The following is a 17752-nucleotide window of genomic DNA, read 5'->3' as shown; positions in this document are numbered from 1 at the left end:
GTCTGCCCCTTTTGTCCACTAAAGCAGCACATCATTGTTGTTTCAGCACTGTTTGTGAGAGATAGGGTCCCAAAGGACCATAGGGTAGGACAGAGAGAGGAGAAAGGGGGAGAAAAAAGGAGCAACATGGAGTCGTGTATCTTGCTTTTCTAATCCTTACCTGGCTGTTGTTGCCAATCACTGAGGGTATTACTGGCAGGCTTCTGTCGGCTTCACGCGCATCTCTCCTACAGCGGACCATCAGAAGATGACAGAAACTGCTTTTAAAGGCACAAAAGGAAATTTGCTTCATGCTCTGGATGTGTTAAATAATGTTTGTTGCTATTGCTTCATCTGCTCAAATTTTCTCTTTGGTCTCACAGTATTAGAGAACTTCTAATTTTTGTCCGTTCTGAGAATGAAAGACAATAGCTCCGGGTTGAGGTTACAATCATACCAGTATATGACATCCCAGAAAGCTGCATTGACAGAATACCACATAGAGCCTAACAACCACATAGCATCAGAACATCCCTTTTCTATTTATTTCAGAGTTTTCTGCTCATGTTTGCCCCATGAGAAATGTGTTCTTGCAATTTCATACTCCAGGGATGATGATGAAATCGCAGGAACATATTATGGTCTGTGGTCTTCCCTTGTGGCTCAGCTGGTAAAGAATCTGCCTGAAATGCGAAAGACCTGGGTTCGATTCCTGGGTTGGGAAGATCCTCTGGAGAAGGGAAAGGCTACCCACTCCAGTATTCTGGCCTGGAGAATTCCGTGGACTGTGTATAGTCCATGGGGTTGCAAAGAGTTGAACACGACTGAGCGACTTTCATCTTAGCTGTAGGTTGGATTGATCTCAAGATCTGTTAAACTGAAGTTAATTAATTCTGTGTGGTACTGAGAAGCCACGAGAACTGAGAACCCACTGATGTGTCCCTGCTGTATACTGGCTCAAGAGAGGCTAAGGCGGGACTTCCTTGGTGGTCCAGTAGTTAAGCCGCCAAGCTTCTAACGCAGGGGCCAAGGGTTCCATCTCATCCCTGGTTGGGGAACTGGGACCCCATGTGCTGTGTGGTACAGGCAGAATAAAAAAAAAGAGAGTGGGGGGTGCTAAAGCATGAGGGACCTGTCTGTGACACCTCTGTGGGCCCAACAGGATCCTAGCATTCCTTTCGCTAGCAAAGAAACCAAGTATGTTTACTGCTGTGATTTTTTTTCCTGTAACCTTTCCTGGAGGTGCCGACAGAGGCCTCCTGCACCATGAAAAAGGCCAGATGAGTTGAACCACTCTCGACTCAGAGAGTACCTCACTATCTTGTCTTCTAGACTTGATAATCCTAGTCCAGGTGAGGCTAAGTTGGTGTCGACCCACTTGTCCTATCTATCCCTCTTTTGTGCTGGAGAGACCAGGGGTGAGAAGCTGGGATGCCTTATCATGGCAGGTAACCAGCAGCCTGTTCATGCGTAAGTTGCATAAGCAGATCTATGGGGCACGTGGAAGCTGAAATGACACCCAGCAAGTGACATCTCTTCTTTCTTTTAGAAATGGTCACTTAATAGTCCGTCTTCTCCAACTTCACCTAATTAAGGACACAGAGAATAAAGCAACACCAAACATAGGTGACCTGGGAATATGGATTATTCTGGGAGTCTCTTTAGAAAGTGGAGCTTCCCTGGTAAAAGAATCTGCCTGCAATGCAGGAGACTTGGGTTTGATCCCTGAGTTGGGAAGATCCCCTGGAGAAGGGAATGTCAGCCCACTCCAGTATTCTTGCCTAGAGAATCCCATGGACAGAGGAGCCTAGTGGGCTACAGTCCTTGGGTTGCAAAAAGTCAGACATGAACAAACGACTAACTTAACTGGAGTCTCTTTAGAAAAGTGGACAGCCAGTTCATGTGTGTGCTAGAAGTGCTGGCATGATACACCCTTAAATCAGTAATTTAATGGTTTAAACACATTATAATGTGTTTGAATAAAACACATTGTATTGAATAAAATAAATTGTATTGAATGAAATACATGGTATTGAATAAAATAACCACATAATTCTGTGCTGAAAAATCTGCTTTAATCTTTTTTCTACCATGGGCATAAGTTAATTAGTAAACTGGTGCTTTAAGAAGGGATGTAGTATGACTTGGAACATGTGGTCTTTGACGCTCAGACTCCATTGACCATGCAGGAATGGCAATTCGCACAGCTGAGTGGACAGAAGCTGGGAAGACAGAGATGTGGGTGGTTCTGTGCTGGTTTCTGCTTTCTCCCCTGGTGTGGGTGCTTCGGATATAGTGGGGTTGAGCGGAGGGGTTGGAGCAGCACCCCTGAGGTGTCTCTGCTCCATCCCTGGGGCATGCATGCATGTGCATTATTGTTATGGCGGTTTTCACCCTTGCTCAAGGATCAGCCAGGACCTGGGCTGGTTCTGCTTCTTGTGCCTGCGCATGTGCCTGCTAACAACTGCGGTCTCCACGCTGGCTGGTGGCAGGGCCTTGCTGAACCATCTCCACTTTTTCCACGGTGCATCACTGGCAGTTGCACTCTCTGTCTGGCTAGAGGCAGGGCTGGGTCCTGACCTGGCTCTGCTCCTTCCCTGGTGAACGCTCACGTGCGTGGGCAATGATAGCCTCCTCTTTAGTGGGGAGCAGTGCTGGAGCTGGGGTCTGGTGTGGGCTGAGGGATGTGCTGGAGTCTTCCTGGCAGGTTGGCCAGAGCACCAAGAGGTTTCCTATCTGCTGCCTCCTCACTAGGATTGAGAATATCCAGATTTGTGCACAAGCTCTTTAAGAGCAGTGTCAGTTTCTCATAGCCCTCTGATAAGCCCCTCTTGTTTTTCAAGCCATATATGTGGGCTTGTCTTCCGGGTGTTGGATCCTAGGTCTGGGTTGCTTAATATGTGGCTTGAACCCCTCCATCCCCACGGAGGATCACTGAGCCCATGTCCCCCGCTTCTATGGTTCACTCGTTATAGGTGTGGGTCTTGACTAGATTGCTTCCCTTCTTCTCCTGCCAGACTCCGTGTGGGTTTCTGTACAGCCTTGGTTGCAGAAGAGCCATTCTGCTAGTCTTCAGGTCATTATCAGTAAGAGTTATTCTATATGTATTTGTAGTTTTGATGTGTTTTTTGGGGGGAGAGGTATGCTCAGGGTCTTCTTACTTTACCGTTTTGATTCCACCTCAGCACATAAGGATATTAAACCAGCTATTATAACTATGTTCCATGAAGTGAAGGAAAATAGGCAACCAAAAAATGCAATTATAATCTCAGCAGAAAAACTAAAATAAAACAAAAAAGAAATAGACATTCTCCAATTGCTGATGGCTGATTCACGTTGTTGTGTGGCAGAAACCAACGGAAAATTATAAAGCAATTTGCCTCCAATTAAAAATAAATTAAAAAAAAGAAACTCTAGAGCTGAAAATTGCAGTTATTTGAAATAAAAACACACGTTGCTGTTTTAATTTACACGGCTTGGTGACATCCTGGATGAAAACCCCATGGCACAGCATAGGACCTAATAGACTGCAATATATATATATTAGTTAAGTGGAATTAATCATAAACCTGTCCTCTGGAGCTACACAGGATAAATGTAATACCTTTGATATTAGAAAGATTCTAGATATTAAAAATGACAACCATCAGTTATTCTGTCTAAGAGGAGTATTTTATATCTCCTCTGTGGGTTAGCTGTAGAGTCTAAAGAAGAGTATTGCTGCTGCTGCTGCTAAGTCGCTTCAGTCGTGTCCGACTCTGTGCGACCCCATAGACGGCAGCCCACCAGGCTTCCCCGTCCCTGGGATTCTCCAGGCAAGAACACTGGAGTGGGTTGCCATTTCCTTCTCCAATGCAGGAAAGTGAAAAGTCAAAGAGAAGTCACTCAGTCGTGTCCAACTCTAGCGACCCCATGGACTGCAGCCTACCAGGCTCCACCATCCATGGGATTTTCCAGGCAAAAGTACTGGAGTGGGGTGCCATTGCCTTCTTCGAAAGAAGAGCATTAGGCATGAGGAAACTGGAGTCAGATTCTAGAGCAACATCGTACTAATTAAAAGGTATTTAGGGCTTCCTGGTGGTCCAGTGGATAAGAATTCACCTGCCAGTACAGGAGACACGAGTTCCATCCCTGGCCTGGGGAGATCCCACTTGCTGCAGAGCCACTAAGCACATGTGCCACAACTCCTGAGCCTGTGCTTTAGAGCCTGACAACTGCAACGACTGAAGCCGGGGTGACCTAGAGCCCTTGCTCCACAACAGGAGAAGCTGCCACGATGACAAGGCCATGCACCACAACCAGAGAGTAGCCCCACTGGGGGCAACTGGAGAAAAGGCTGCACAGCCTGCAAAGACCCAGCACAGCCAAAAATAAATAACACTTAGTAAATAAGTCACTTCAACTTTCAGACATATGACTTTTCTATCTGTAAAGGGGGACTATTTCCATCTATGTCCCAGGGCTATTTTGAAAATTAAGAGACAATACTATACGTAATGTAGTAAATACACATGACCATATACATATGCATATTCAATATTTAATAAAATATCTACTTTCTCTAAACATGCATGGCACGTTTTGCATTTCCTTTGTAGATCTTACCATTTTCTACCTTGTGTTGACTATTGTTTTTTGTTTTTTTTTTTTTCAAGTAATTGAATAGTTTTATTCTAGTATTTACTTTCATATTTCTACAAAATACATGTGTATAGCTACCTCTGAAGTAACCAGTTTCAAATATGACTTTCTGGTTTACTATTATAATAATTAAGAGCTTATCTTTTTTTTTTTTTTAATTTAATTTTATTTTTAAACTTTACATAACTGTATTAGATTTGCCAAATATCAAAATGAATCCGCCACAGGTATACATGTGTTCCCCATCCTGAACCCTCCTCCCTCCTCCCTCCCCATTCCATCCCTCTGGGTCGTCCCAGTGCACCAGCCCCAAGCATGCAGTATCGTGCATCGAACCTGGACTGGCAACTCATTTCATACATGATATTTTACATGTTTCAATGCCATTCTCCCAAATCTTCCCACCCTCTCCCTCTCCCACAGAGTCCATAAGACTGTTCTATACATCAGGTCTCTTTTGCTGTCTCGTACACAGGGTTATTGTTACCATCTTTCTAAATTCCATATATATGCGTTAGTATACTGTATTGGTGTTTTTCTTTCTGGCTTACTTCACTCTGTATAATAGGCTCCAGTTTCATCCACCTCATTAGAACTGATTCAAATGTATTCTTTTTAATGGCTGAATAATACTCCATTGTGTATATGTACCACAGCTTTCTTATCCATTCATCTGCTGATGGACATCTAGGTTGCTTCCATGTCCTGGCTATTATAAACAGTGCTGCGATGAACATTGGGGTACACGTGTCTCTTTCCCTTCTGGTTTTCTCAGTGTGTATGCCCAGCAGTGGGATTGCTGGATCATAAGGCATGTCTATTTCCAGTTTTTTAAGGAATCTCCACACTGTTCTCCATAGTGGCTGTACTAGTTTGCATTCCCACCAACAGTGTAAGAGGGTTTCCTTTTCTCCACACCCTCTCCAGCATTTATTACTTGTAGACTTTTGGATTGCAGCCGTTCTGACTGGTGTGAAATGGTACCTCATAGTGGTTTTGATTTGCATTTCTCTGATAATGAGTGATGTTGAGCATCTTTTCATGTGTTTGTTAGCCATCTGTATGTCTTCTTTGGAGAAATGTCTATTTAGTTCTTTGGCCCATTTTTTGATTGGGTCATTTATTTTTCTGGAGTTGAGCTGTAGGAGTTGCTTGTATATTCTCGAGATTAGTTGTTTGTCAGTTGCTTTATTTGCTATTATCTTCTCCCATTCTGAAGGCTGTCTTTTCACCTTGCTAATAGTTTCCTTTGATGTGCAGAAGCTTTTAAGGTTAATTAGGTCCCATTTGTTTATTTTTGCTTTTATTTCCAATATTCTGGGAGGTGGGTCATAGAGGATCCTGCTGTGATGTATGTCAGAGAGTGTTTTGCCTATGTTCTCCTCTAGGAGTTTTATAGTTTCTGGTCTTACGTTTAGATCTTTAATCCATTTTGAGTTTATTTTTGTGTATGGTGTTAGAAAGTGTTCTAGTTTCATTCTTTTACAAGTGGTTGACCAGAGTTCCCAGCACCACTTGTTAAAGAGATTGTCTTTAATCCATTGTATATTCTTGCCTCCTTTGTCGAAGATAAGGTGTCCATATGTGCGTGGATTTATCTCTGGGCTTTCTATTTTGTTCCATTGATCTATATTTCTGTCTTTGTGCCAGTACCATACTGTCTTGATAACTGTGGCTTTGTAATAGAGCCTGAAGTCAGGTAGGTTGATTCCTCCAGTTCCATTCTTCTTTCTCAAGATCGCTTTGGCTATTCGAGGTTTTTTGTTTTTCCATACAAATTGTGAAATTATTTGTTCTAGCTCTGTGAAGAATGCTGTTGGTAGCTTGATAGGGATTGCATTGAATCTATAGATTGCTTTGGGTAGTATACTCATTTTCACTACATTGATTCTTCCAATCCATGAACATGGTATATTTCTCCATCTGTTAGTGTCCTCTTTGATTTCTTTCACCAGTGTTTTATAGTTTTCTATATATAGGTCTTTAGATTCTTTAGGTAGATATATTCCTAAGTATTTTATTCTTTCCGTTGCAATGGTGAATGGAATTGTTTCCTTAATTTCTCTTTCTGTTTTCTCATTATTAGTGTATAGGAATGCAAGGGATTTCTGGGTGTTGATTTTATATCCTGCAACTTTACTATAGTCATTGATTAGTTCTAGTAATTTTCCGGTGGAGTCTTTAGGGTTTTCTATGTAGAGGATCATGTCATCTGCAAACAGTGAGAGCTTTACTTCTTCTTTTCCAATTTGGATTCCTTTTATTTCTTTTTCTGTTCGGATTGCTGTGGCCAAAACTTCCAAAACTATGTTGAATAGTAATGGTGAAAGTGGGCACCCTTGTCTTGTTCCTGACTTTAGAGGAAATGCTTTCAATTTTTCACCATTGAGGATAATGTTTGCTGTGGGTTTGTCATATATAGCTTTGATTATGTTGAGGTATGTTCCTTCTATTCCTGCTTTCTGGAGAGTTTTGATCATAAATGGATGTTGAATTTTGTCAAAGGCTTTCTCTGCATCTATTGAGATAATCATATGGTTTTTATTTTTCAATTTGTTAATATGGTGTATTACATTGATTGATTTGCGGATATTGAAGAATCCTTGCATCCCTGGGATAAAGCCCACTTGGTCATGGTGTATGATCTTTTTAATGTGTTGTTGGATTCTGATTGCTAGAATTTTGTTAAGGATTTTTGCATCTATGTTCATCAGTGATATTGGCCTGTAGTTTTCTTTTTTTGTGGCATCTTTGTCAGGTTTTGGTATTAGGGTGATGGTGGCCTCATAGAATGAGTTTGGAAGTTTACCATCCTCTGCAATTTTCTGGAAGAGTTTGAGCAGGATAGGTGTTAGCTCTTCTCTAAATTTTTGGTAGAATTCAGCTGTGAAGCCGTCTGGACCTGGGCTTTTGTTTGCTGGAAGATTTTTTATTACAGTTTCAATTTCCGTGCTTGTGATGGGTCTGTTAAGATTTTCTATTTCTTCCTGATCGAGTTTTGGAAAGTTGTACTTTTCTAAGAATTTGTCCATTTCTTCCTCGTTGTCCATTTTATTGGCATATAATTGTTGATAGTAGTCTCTTATGATCCTTTGTATTTCTGTGTTGTCTGTTGTGATCTCTCCATTTTCATTTCTAATTTTATTGATTTGATTTTTCTCCCTTTGTTTCTTGATGAGTCTGGCTAATGGTTTGTCAATTTTATTTATCCTTTCAAAGAACCAGCTTTTGGTTTTGTTGATTTTTGCTATGGTCTCTTTTGTTTCTTTTGCATTTATTTCTGCTCTAATTTTTAAGATTTCTTTCCTTCTACTAACCCTGGGGTTCTTCATTTCTTCCTTTTCTAGTTGCTTTAGGTGTAGAGTTAGGTTATTTATTTGACTTTTTTCTTGTTTCTTGAGGTGTGCCTGTATTGCTATGAACTTTCCCCTTAGGACTGCTTTTACCGTGTCCCACAGGTTTTGGGTTGTTGTGTTTTCATTTTCATTCGTTTCTATGCAAATTTTGATTTCTTTTTTGATTTCTTCTGTGATTTGTTGGTTATTCAGCAGTGTGTTGTTCAGCCTCCATATGTTGGATTTTTTAATAGTTTTTCTCCTGTAATTGAGATCTAATCTTACTGCATTGTGGTCAGAAAAGATGCTTGGAATGATTTCTATTTTTTTGAATTTACCAAGGCTAGCTTTATGGCCCAGGATGTGATCTATCCTGGAGAAGGTTCCATGTGCGCTTGAGAAGAAGGTGAAATTCATTGTTTTGGGATGAAATGTCCTATAGATATCAATTAGGTCTAACTGGTCTATTGTATCGTTTAAAGTTTGTGTTTCCTTGTTAATTTTCTGTTTAGTTGATCTATCCATAGGTGTGAGTGGGGTATTAAAGTCTCCCACTATTATTGTGTTATTGTTAATTTCTTCTTTCATACTTGTTAGCATTTGTCTTACATACTGCGGTGCTCCCGTGTTGGGTGCATATATATTTATAATTGTTATATCTTCTTCTTGGATTGATCCTTTGATCATTATGTAGTGACCTTCTTTGTCTCTTTTCACAGTCTTTGTTTTAAAGTCTATTTTATCTGATATGAGTATTGCTACTCCTGCCTTCTTTTGGTCCCTATTCGCATGGAAAATCTTTTTCCAGCCCTTCACTTTCAGTCTGTATGTGTCCCCTGTTTTGAGGTGGGTCTCTTGTAGACAACATATGCAGGGGTCTTGTTTTTGTATCCATTCAGCCAGTCTTTGTCTTTTGGTTGGAGCATTCAACCCATTTACGTTTAAGGTAATTACTGATAAGTATGACCCCGGTGCCATTTACTTTATTGTTTTGGGTTTGAATTTATACACAATTTTTGTGTTTCCTGTCTAGAGAATATCCTTTAGTATTTGTTGGAGAGCTGGTTTGGTGGTGCAGAATTCTCTCAGCTTTTGCTTGTCTGAAAAGCTTTTGATTTCTCCTTCATACTTGAATGAGATCCTTGCTGGGTACAATAATCTGGGCTGTAGGTTATTTTCTTTCATCATTTTAAGTATGTCTTGCCATTCCCTCCTGGCTTGAAGAGTTTCTATTGAAAGATCAGCTGTTATCCTTATGGGAATTCCCTTGTGTGTTTTTTGTTGTTTTTCCCTTGCTGCTTTTAATATTTGTTCTTTGTGTTTGATCTTTGTTAATTTGATTACTATGTGTCTTGGGGTGTTTCGCCTTGGGTTTATCCTGTTTGGGACTCTCTGGGTTTCTTGGACTTGGGTGATTATTTCCTTCCCCATTTTAGGGAAGTTTTCAACTATTATCTCCTCAAGTATTTTCTCATGGTCTTTCTTTTTGTCTTCTTCTTCTGGGATCCCTATGATTCGAACGTTGTAGCGTTTAATATTGTCCTGGAGGTCTCTGAGATTGTCCTCATTTCTTTTAATTCGTTTTTCTTTTATCCTCTCTGATTCATTTATTTCTACCATTCTATCTTCTAATTCACTAATCCTATCTTCTGCCTCTGTTATTCTACTATTTGTTGCCTCCAGAGTGTTTTTAATTTCACTTATTGCATTATTCATTATATATTGACTCTTTTTTATTTCTTCTAAGTCCTTGTTAAACCTTTCTTGCATCTTCTCAATCCTTGCCTCCAGGCTATTTATCTGTGATTCCATTTTAATTTCAAGATTTTGGATCAATTTCACTATCATTATTCGGAATTCTTTATCAGGTAGATTCCCTATCTCTTCCTCTTTTGTTTGGTTTGGTGGGCATTTATCCTGTTCCTTTATCTGCTGGGTATTCCTCTGTCTCTTCATCTTGTTTAAATTGCTGAGTTTGGGGTGTCCTTTCTGTATTCTGGCAGTTTGTGGAGTTCTCTTTATTGTGGCGTTTCCTCGCTGTGTGTGGGTTTGTACAGGTGGCTTGTCAAGGTTTCCTGGTTAGGGAAGCTTGTGTCGATGTTCTGGTGGATGGAGCTGTATTTCTTCTCTCTGGAGTGTAATTAAATGTCCAGTAATGAGTTATGAGATGTCTATGGTTTTGGGGTGACTTTGGGCAGCCTGTATCTTGAAGCTCAGGGCTGTGTTCCTTTGTTGCTGGAGAATTTGCTTATTATGTCTTTCCCTGGAACTTGTTGGCCCTTGTGTGGTGCTTGGTTTCAGTGTCGGTATGGAGGCGTTTGATGAGCTCCTGTCAATTAATGTTCCTTGGAGTCAGGAGTTCCCTGGAGTCAGGGTTTGGACTTAAGCCTCCTACTTCCAGTTATCGGTCTTAATTTTACAGTAGTTTCAAAACTTCTCCTTCTATACAGCACCACTGATAAAACATCTACGTTAAAGATGAAAAGTTTCTCTACTGTGAGGGTCACCCAGAGAGGTTCACAGCATTACATGGAGAAGAGCAGAGGGAGGAGGGAGTTAGAGGTGACCCAAATGAGATGAGGTGGAATCCATAGTGGAGAGAGTGGGCTAGCCAGTAGTCACTTCCTTATGTGCACTCCACAACTGGACCACTCAGAGATGTTCACGGAGTTATACAGGGAAGAGAAGAAGGAGGCAGGAGACAGAGGTGGCCAGAAGGATAAAAGGGGGAAATGAAAAGGAGGGAGACAGATCCAGCCAGTAATCAGTTCCTTAAGTGTTCTCCACCATCTGGAACACACAGAAATTCACAGAGTTGGGTAGAGTAGAGAGGGGTTAGGGAGGAGATACAGGTGACCTGGTGGAGAAAATGGAGAGTCCAAAGGGAGAGAGAGCAGTCAAGCCAGTAATCTCGTACACTAGTGAAAAATGGGTCCTGAAGATTGGGTTCTTAAAGGTACAAAATTGGTAACAAATACATAAAAGCAAAAATTAGAAATCTAGAGTAGAGTTTGGAATTTCAAAAATGCGATGTTAATGAAAAGAAGAAGGAAAAGAAAGAGAGAAAAAACGAACAAAGAAAAACAAACAAGGTCGTGAAAGTAATAAAGAAACTACAGGTACAAAATTGATAACTAATATCAAAAAGCAAAAATTAAAAATCTAGAGTAGAGTTTGGAATTTCAAAAATACAACGTTAAAAAAAAAAAAAGAAGAAGAAGAAAAATAAAGAGAGAAAACAAACAAACCAACAAAAACAATGTCGCAAAAATTATAAAGAAAATACAGGTACAAAATTGATATCAAATACCAAAAAGCATAAATTAAAAATCTTGAGTAGAGTTTGGAATTGCAGATATACGATGTTATATAAAAGAAGAAGAGAAAGAAACAGAGGAAAAAAAAAGTCACTGAAAGTATGAAAAAAACTATAGGTACAAAATTGATAACATATATCAAAAGGCTAAAATTAAAAATCTAGAGTAGAGTTTGGAATTTCAAAAATACAATGTTAAAGAAAAGAAGAAAAAGAAAAAAGAAAAAAAAAAAACCCACAGTCAAAAAATTATAAAATATATATATGAAGTTTGCTGAAGAAGAAAAAAAAAATAGGGTCTTTTTTTTTTTTTTTTTTTTTTTGCAAAGTAATAGTTATAAAAGTGAAAATTAAAGGACAATAGAGGACTTAAAAAAATTTTTTTTAATTAAAAAAAAAAAGAAAGAAAGATTGATCGTAAAAATAGTAAAAATATATCTAGGTCTTTCTCTGGTTTTGTTGTGAGTATTGTGGGTTCAGTTCATTTTTGGCAGTTCCTTAGTCCGACTTATATTTCTCAAGATCTATAGGCCCCTTCCTATGTAATCCGTAGTAACCACAGGGTTTTAATCTATGGCCTGTAGCTTCCTAGGCGTTTCCCTCTGTTATAGCTTTTTCTGTTTGCTGGTCTCTTCAGTGTCTGGTTCCCGCCCTGACACAAAGGGGACGGTTGAGGACACTATTTTTTTTTTTTTTTTTTAATTTAGGCTCACTTGTTCAGCCGCGCTGTGGGGAGGGAGGGAGGGATGCTGCAAACAGATAACACTGGCATGCGCTCGCAGTGCCTCAGCCACACTGGGTCTGCCCCCGCTCACGGCGCGTGTAGCCTCCCTGCCCACACTGCTTGGGCTCTAGGTTGTTCCGCAGGGAACAATCAGAGGCCGGCCCTGGGCTGAGCTCCCAGGTCCAAGCCGCTCAGGTTCAGGCACTCGGGTAGTCCTCAGAGGCGCAGACTCGGTTGGGCCTGCGTTTTGTGTTCTTCCCAGATCCGAGCAGCTCAGGTGATGAGGTGTTTGGCGGGCGCCAATGCTGCAACTTATCGCCTCCCCGCCACTCGGTTATCTGGGTGTAAAACCGGCGCACCTTCTCAGGCAGATGTTGACCGTCCAGACCCCCAAGAAGTTTTAGTTAGCAAAGAAGCCTGCTTACAGTTTTATAGATAGTGTCTCTCTGGGGCTGCGATTGCCCCCTTCCGGCTCTGGCTGCCTGTCACCGGAGGGGGAAGGTCTGCAGCCAACTATCTCTGTTCAGTCCTTTGTTCTGTGCGCGGGCCTGGCGGTGTCTTAGGTTAGGGCTGGCTTTTCGCGTGGTAGATATCCCACAGCCTGGTTTGCTAGCCCAAATTATTTCGCTCAGATAGCGCTCAGGACATTCGGCCCGATTCTTACTCTAAGGGACACAGCCCGCGCCGCACTTCCCTGCCCAGCCCCCGCTTGCTAATGCCGTGTGCAGGCGTCTGCGCTGCTTCTCCGCTGGGGGAGTTACCGTAGGGCTCACAATCCGCGATTTTTAATTGTTTATTTTTTTCCCCCTCCCTTTTATGTTGCCCTCTGTGCTTCCAAAGCTCGGCACAGATTCGGCAGTGAGAGGGTTTCCTGGTGTTTGGAAACTTCTCTCTTTTTAAGACTCCCTTCCGGGGACGGAACTCCGTCCCTCCCTCTTTTGTCTCTTTTTTTGTCTTTTATATTTTTTCCTACCTCCTTTCGAAGAGTTGGGCTGCTTTTCTGGGTGCCTGATGTCCTCTGCCGGCATTCAGAAGTTGTTTTGTGGAATTTACTCGACGTTTAAATGCTCTTTTGATGAATTTGTGGGGGAGAAAGTGTTCTCCCTGTCCTACTCCTCCGCCATCTTGGCTCCTCCCCCTGTTTTTTTTTTTAAGTCCCACAGGAACCCTTGAAAATACATCCAAAATGGAACTAATTTTTCTTAAATTGCTCCCTTTGTTAATTTCATTAAAGGCATCATTTTCCTTTTAGTGGCTCAACCTCAAAGTCTTGAAGACATCTGCTTACTTACTAGTTTCATAAAATTACTCACTTTGTCTTTATTTCCACATGCCCTTTACATCTAGACCCTTTATCTTTGGCTTTACTATCTCTCCTCTAGATTACTCTGTGTGCATGCTAAGTCGCTTTAGTTGTGTCTCACTCTTTGTGACCCGGTGGACTCTAGCCCGCCTCAGGCTCCTCTGTCCACAAGATTCTCCAGGCAAGAGTACTGGAGTAGGTTGCCATGCCCTCCTCCAGGGGATCTTTCTAACTCAGGTGTCGAATCTACATCTCCGGCTGCTCCTGCACTGCACGCAGATTCTTTTTTTTTTTTTTTTACATTTTTTAAAAAAATTTATTTTATTTTTAACTTTACAATATTGTATTGGTTTTGCCATATATCGAAATGAATCCGCCACAGGTATACATGTGTCCCCCATCCTGAACCCTCCTCCCTCCTCCCTCCCCATACCATCCCTCTGGGTCCTCCCAGTGTACCAGCTCCAAGCATCCAACCTGGACTGGCGACTCGTTTCATATATGATATTATACATATTTCAGTGCCATTCTCCCAAATCATCCCACCCTCTCCCTCTCCCGCTGAGCCACCAGAGAAGCCCTTAGGTTGCTCTGCTGCTGCTGCTAAGTCGCTTCAGTCATGTCCGACTCTGTGCAACCCCATAGACGGCAGCCCATCAGGCTCCCCCGTCCCTGGGATTCTCCAGGCAAGAACACTGGAGTGGCTTGCCATTTCCTTCTCCAATGCAGGAAAGTGAAAAGTGAAAGTGAAGTCGCTCAGTCATGCCCGACTTGTAGCAACCCCATGGACCGCAGCCCACCTCTGTCCATGGGATTTTCCAGGCAAGAATACTGGAGTGGGGTGCCATCGCCTTCTCGGAAGTTGCTCTAGGAGCTGCCTAATTAAACTTCGGTCTCACCACTCCTCCCTGCTTTCTTACTGTTATCCATTCAATCTTAATTAAATAAAACATTCACCATTGCTTCATGCAGATTGTGTTATCCATCTATCTAGCATTGTAAATCTTCCTAGGACCACCTGGCAACTGAAGAGTTTGGATTTTAGTAGTAACTTCCATCTAACCAGGGCTTCTCTGGTGGCTCAGACGGTAAAGTGTCTGCCTGCAATGCGGGAGACCCGGGTTCGATCTCTGGGTTGGGAAGATCCCCTGGAGAAGGAAATGGCAACCCACTCCACTACTCTTGCCTGGAAAATCCCATGGACTGAGGAGACTGGCGGGCTACAGTCCATGGGGTCACAAAGAGTCGGACACAACTGAGCGACTTCACTTTGCATCTAACTATGTGGTACCCCCAGTTGCATTCTCCTGACTCTCCCCTCTTGAATTTCCTCCCATCTTGAATCCTATGCTTATCTTTGCCTTGCTTTTGTTTTTAATACACTTTTATTGCATATATGTCTATTCCCAGAAAGTTTATTATTTGATTTCTTTAACTGTTTATAATCTTATAGAAGGATATTGATAGTAATCTTTGGGGATATATATTTTTAAATATTATTAAAGTGAAAGTGAAGTCATTCAGTCGTGTCCGACTCTTTGCGACCCCATAGACTGTAGCCCATCAGGCTCCTCTGTCCATGGGATTTTCCAGGCAAGAGTGCTGGAGTGGATTGCCATTTCCTTCTCCAGGGGATCTCCCCGACCCAGGAATCGACCCCAGGTCTCCCGCATTGCAGGCAGATGCTTTACCGTCTAAGCCACCAGTGTGGTGCAAATATTACTAAGATCTAGTCAAATTGTAGCATGTCTCTGTGGGTCATCTAGAAAAGAAGAGATTTCTCTACTGGTTGGAGTGACTAATCCAATTACCAAGGACATTGTGTTGCTGCCACAATTTGTCTAGAACTCTGTCTGGAATGCCTTTTGTATTTACATACCCGGTAGCAGAGACTACTAGCAGCTGTGTCAACCAAAAGAGCAGTTCTATTGAGGACTCACACCCCTTAGGAACCAAAGTTCTGGTCACCTCATCAGGTGAGGACCAAGTGGCAGCTGTTCAGTACCTCTGCTCAGATATCTGAGCATCAGATATGTGGTCATTCCATCTTGTGTGCTCCTAGGTTCTGAGAGCATTACCTTCCACTCTGTTCCCCTAGCCATACAAGAGTTAAATTCCTGAGTTAATAATTTCTTGGTTACCTTGGCATCCATCTTTTTTCTCCTTTAGTCTCTTTCAAGATATACCTGTGTATTTAATTCCTTATTTTAAATCTTCTCGGTTCAAAAATACCTAGTGTGACTTTTGTTTTCTGAATGGGCCCTAATTTGCCTGAATTGCCATATCTACTATGCAGTCTTTTCCGGACAGTCAATCTCAAGACATTGGAACTTGAAGCAATTTAAATTGCACTGTTAACATTACCCCAGCAAAGCATGTTTGACAGAATCAAAGGGAGTTGGGTAGGACAGTGACTAGACATGTTGATACAATGTTTTTTATTTGCATTTAAAGTTATAAACATACATATAGATTCTTATGATTGTTGTAGGGAATTTAGTAGAGGAGATCAACTTGCCTTATCTAAATTCAAACAGAAGAATAACATGAGAAGGATGGGGCAATTAAGTTGTATGGGATTCTCCTAAGAGTCTACATCCACTTACCCATAACAGCAAAATTATGCAGTCATCAAAATTGTTGCATTCTTTATTTAAACATAATATTGCAGTAATCATTTATTCATTTAATATAAATTTATTAAGCAGTTACTGTATGTCTGCTGTAAGTGTTGAAGATACAAATCTTCACATTAGTGTGAGAATAACAGGTAAAAAGATTATGTAATATTTTTACTGACCAATCTTGAAAATTCTCTACATTAAATACCTTCATTCCCTTCATGATTTAGTCATTCATTCACACAGATTCATATGCATTTGTAATCAAATCTTTTTTGATTAAAAAGAAGATGATTGGGGTAAATCTCATCCTTGGTGTTTTAGAGACCCAGAAAGCATTGAAAGGTGAACAACGTCATTATCCAATGCCCATGGTCAAATTCTTGGTGATCTGAATGATCTACCGAAGATAATAATTTTATATTTTTACTGGCAGTTAATGTAGTAGATACAAAATAACTTGCACATTGTTCCAAGAGATACTCAATCTAACTATTCAAAACATTATCCTGTGTGGACATACTATATTTGAGGACAATTATTTGTATGTTATTAATATTTTTTAAAGTTTTATAATTATATCATGAACAGAATCAAATCATAGAGAGTAGAGTTCCTTAGTGGTACTTGATGACCTGCTGGATTAACTGTCTGTTTTTGAGGAATATTACTTACATGATGAGAGCTGGTCACCCAGAATGAAAGCCTCATCCTTCCCAAGCCATGCTGGAAATACATGGTCACATCATTTTCAATATTGCTCTCTCTTTTTTTTTTTTTTCCATTTATTATTTGGCACTCAATTTTCTTGCCACTGTAACTTTATTTCATGCTATAATTAAGGCAGCACTTTATTATATTAATTAAACCAGAGTATTTATTACCTTTAGATGCAATGACTCTATTGATGAGTGTCATTTTAGTAAGATTTTAGAGAGAATCTTATACTCTTTTGAAACAGTCTAGTTTAATTAACAATACAGAAAGAACAAAAATATCCACTCAAGTAATTTCCTTTAAAGATTTCAAAGGTTGGATAAATAGTGTCTCTGGTGGTTCAGTAGTAAAGAATCTGCTGCCAGTGCAGGAGATGTGGGTTCAATCCCTAGGTTGGGAAGATCCCCTGGAGAGGGAAATGGCAACCCTCTCCAGTATTCTTGCCTGGAAAATCCCACGGACAGAGGAGCCTGGCAGGCTCAGTCCCTGGGCTGCAAAAGGTTCAGACACAACTGAGCAACTAAACATCAACAAATAGTATCTAGTCTGATTATGTCTATCATTGTGTGCATACGTGCTAAGCCTCTTCAGTCATGTCTGACTCTTTGTGACCCTACCCTATAGACTGTAGTTCACCAGGCTTCTCTGTCCGTGGGATCCTCCAGGCAAGAATACTGGAGAGCATTGCCATTCCCTCCTCCAGAGGGTCTTCCCGACCCAAGGATTGAACTGGCATTTCTTATGTCTCTTGCATTGGCAGGCAGGTTCTTTACCACAAGTGCCATCTGAGAAGCTCCATGTCTATCATTATTAGATTATAATTCTGAGACTGATATTTTCATTTGTTCATCCTACTTTTTACCGAGAATTATTGGATACACTTTATATAACCGAGGTTGTAAAAGGTACAGTGATATATCAGCTCCTGCCTCAGAGATTTGAAAGCATAGTAGGGCTGATTAACATCATAGTGCAATTAAAACTGACATTCAGATACTGATTTCTATCCTTCAGACCATGGACTTCTGTGATCCTCACACCCATGACAGTGGCGGGGCAGATTCTATTATTCCTAATATGTAGATGTAGAAGCTGAGCTTCAAACCTTCTCAGATT

This window comes from Bubalus kerabau, chromosome 4, assembly GCF_029407905.1.
Source record: "Bubalus kerabau isolate K-KA32 ecotype Philippines breed swamp buffalo chromosome 4, PCC_UOA_SB_1v2, whole genome shotgun sequence".
NCBI lineage: Eukaryota > Metazoa > Chordata > Mammalia > Artiodactyla > Bovidae > Bubalus > Bubalus kerabau.
This window is presented reverse-complemented; position numbering follows the sequence as displayed.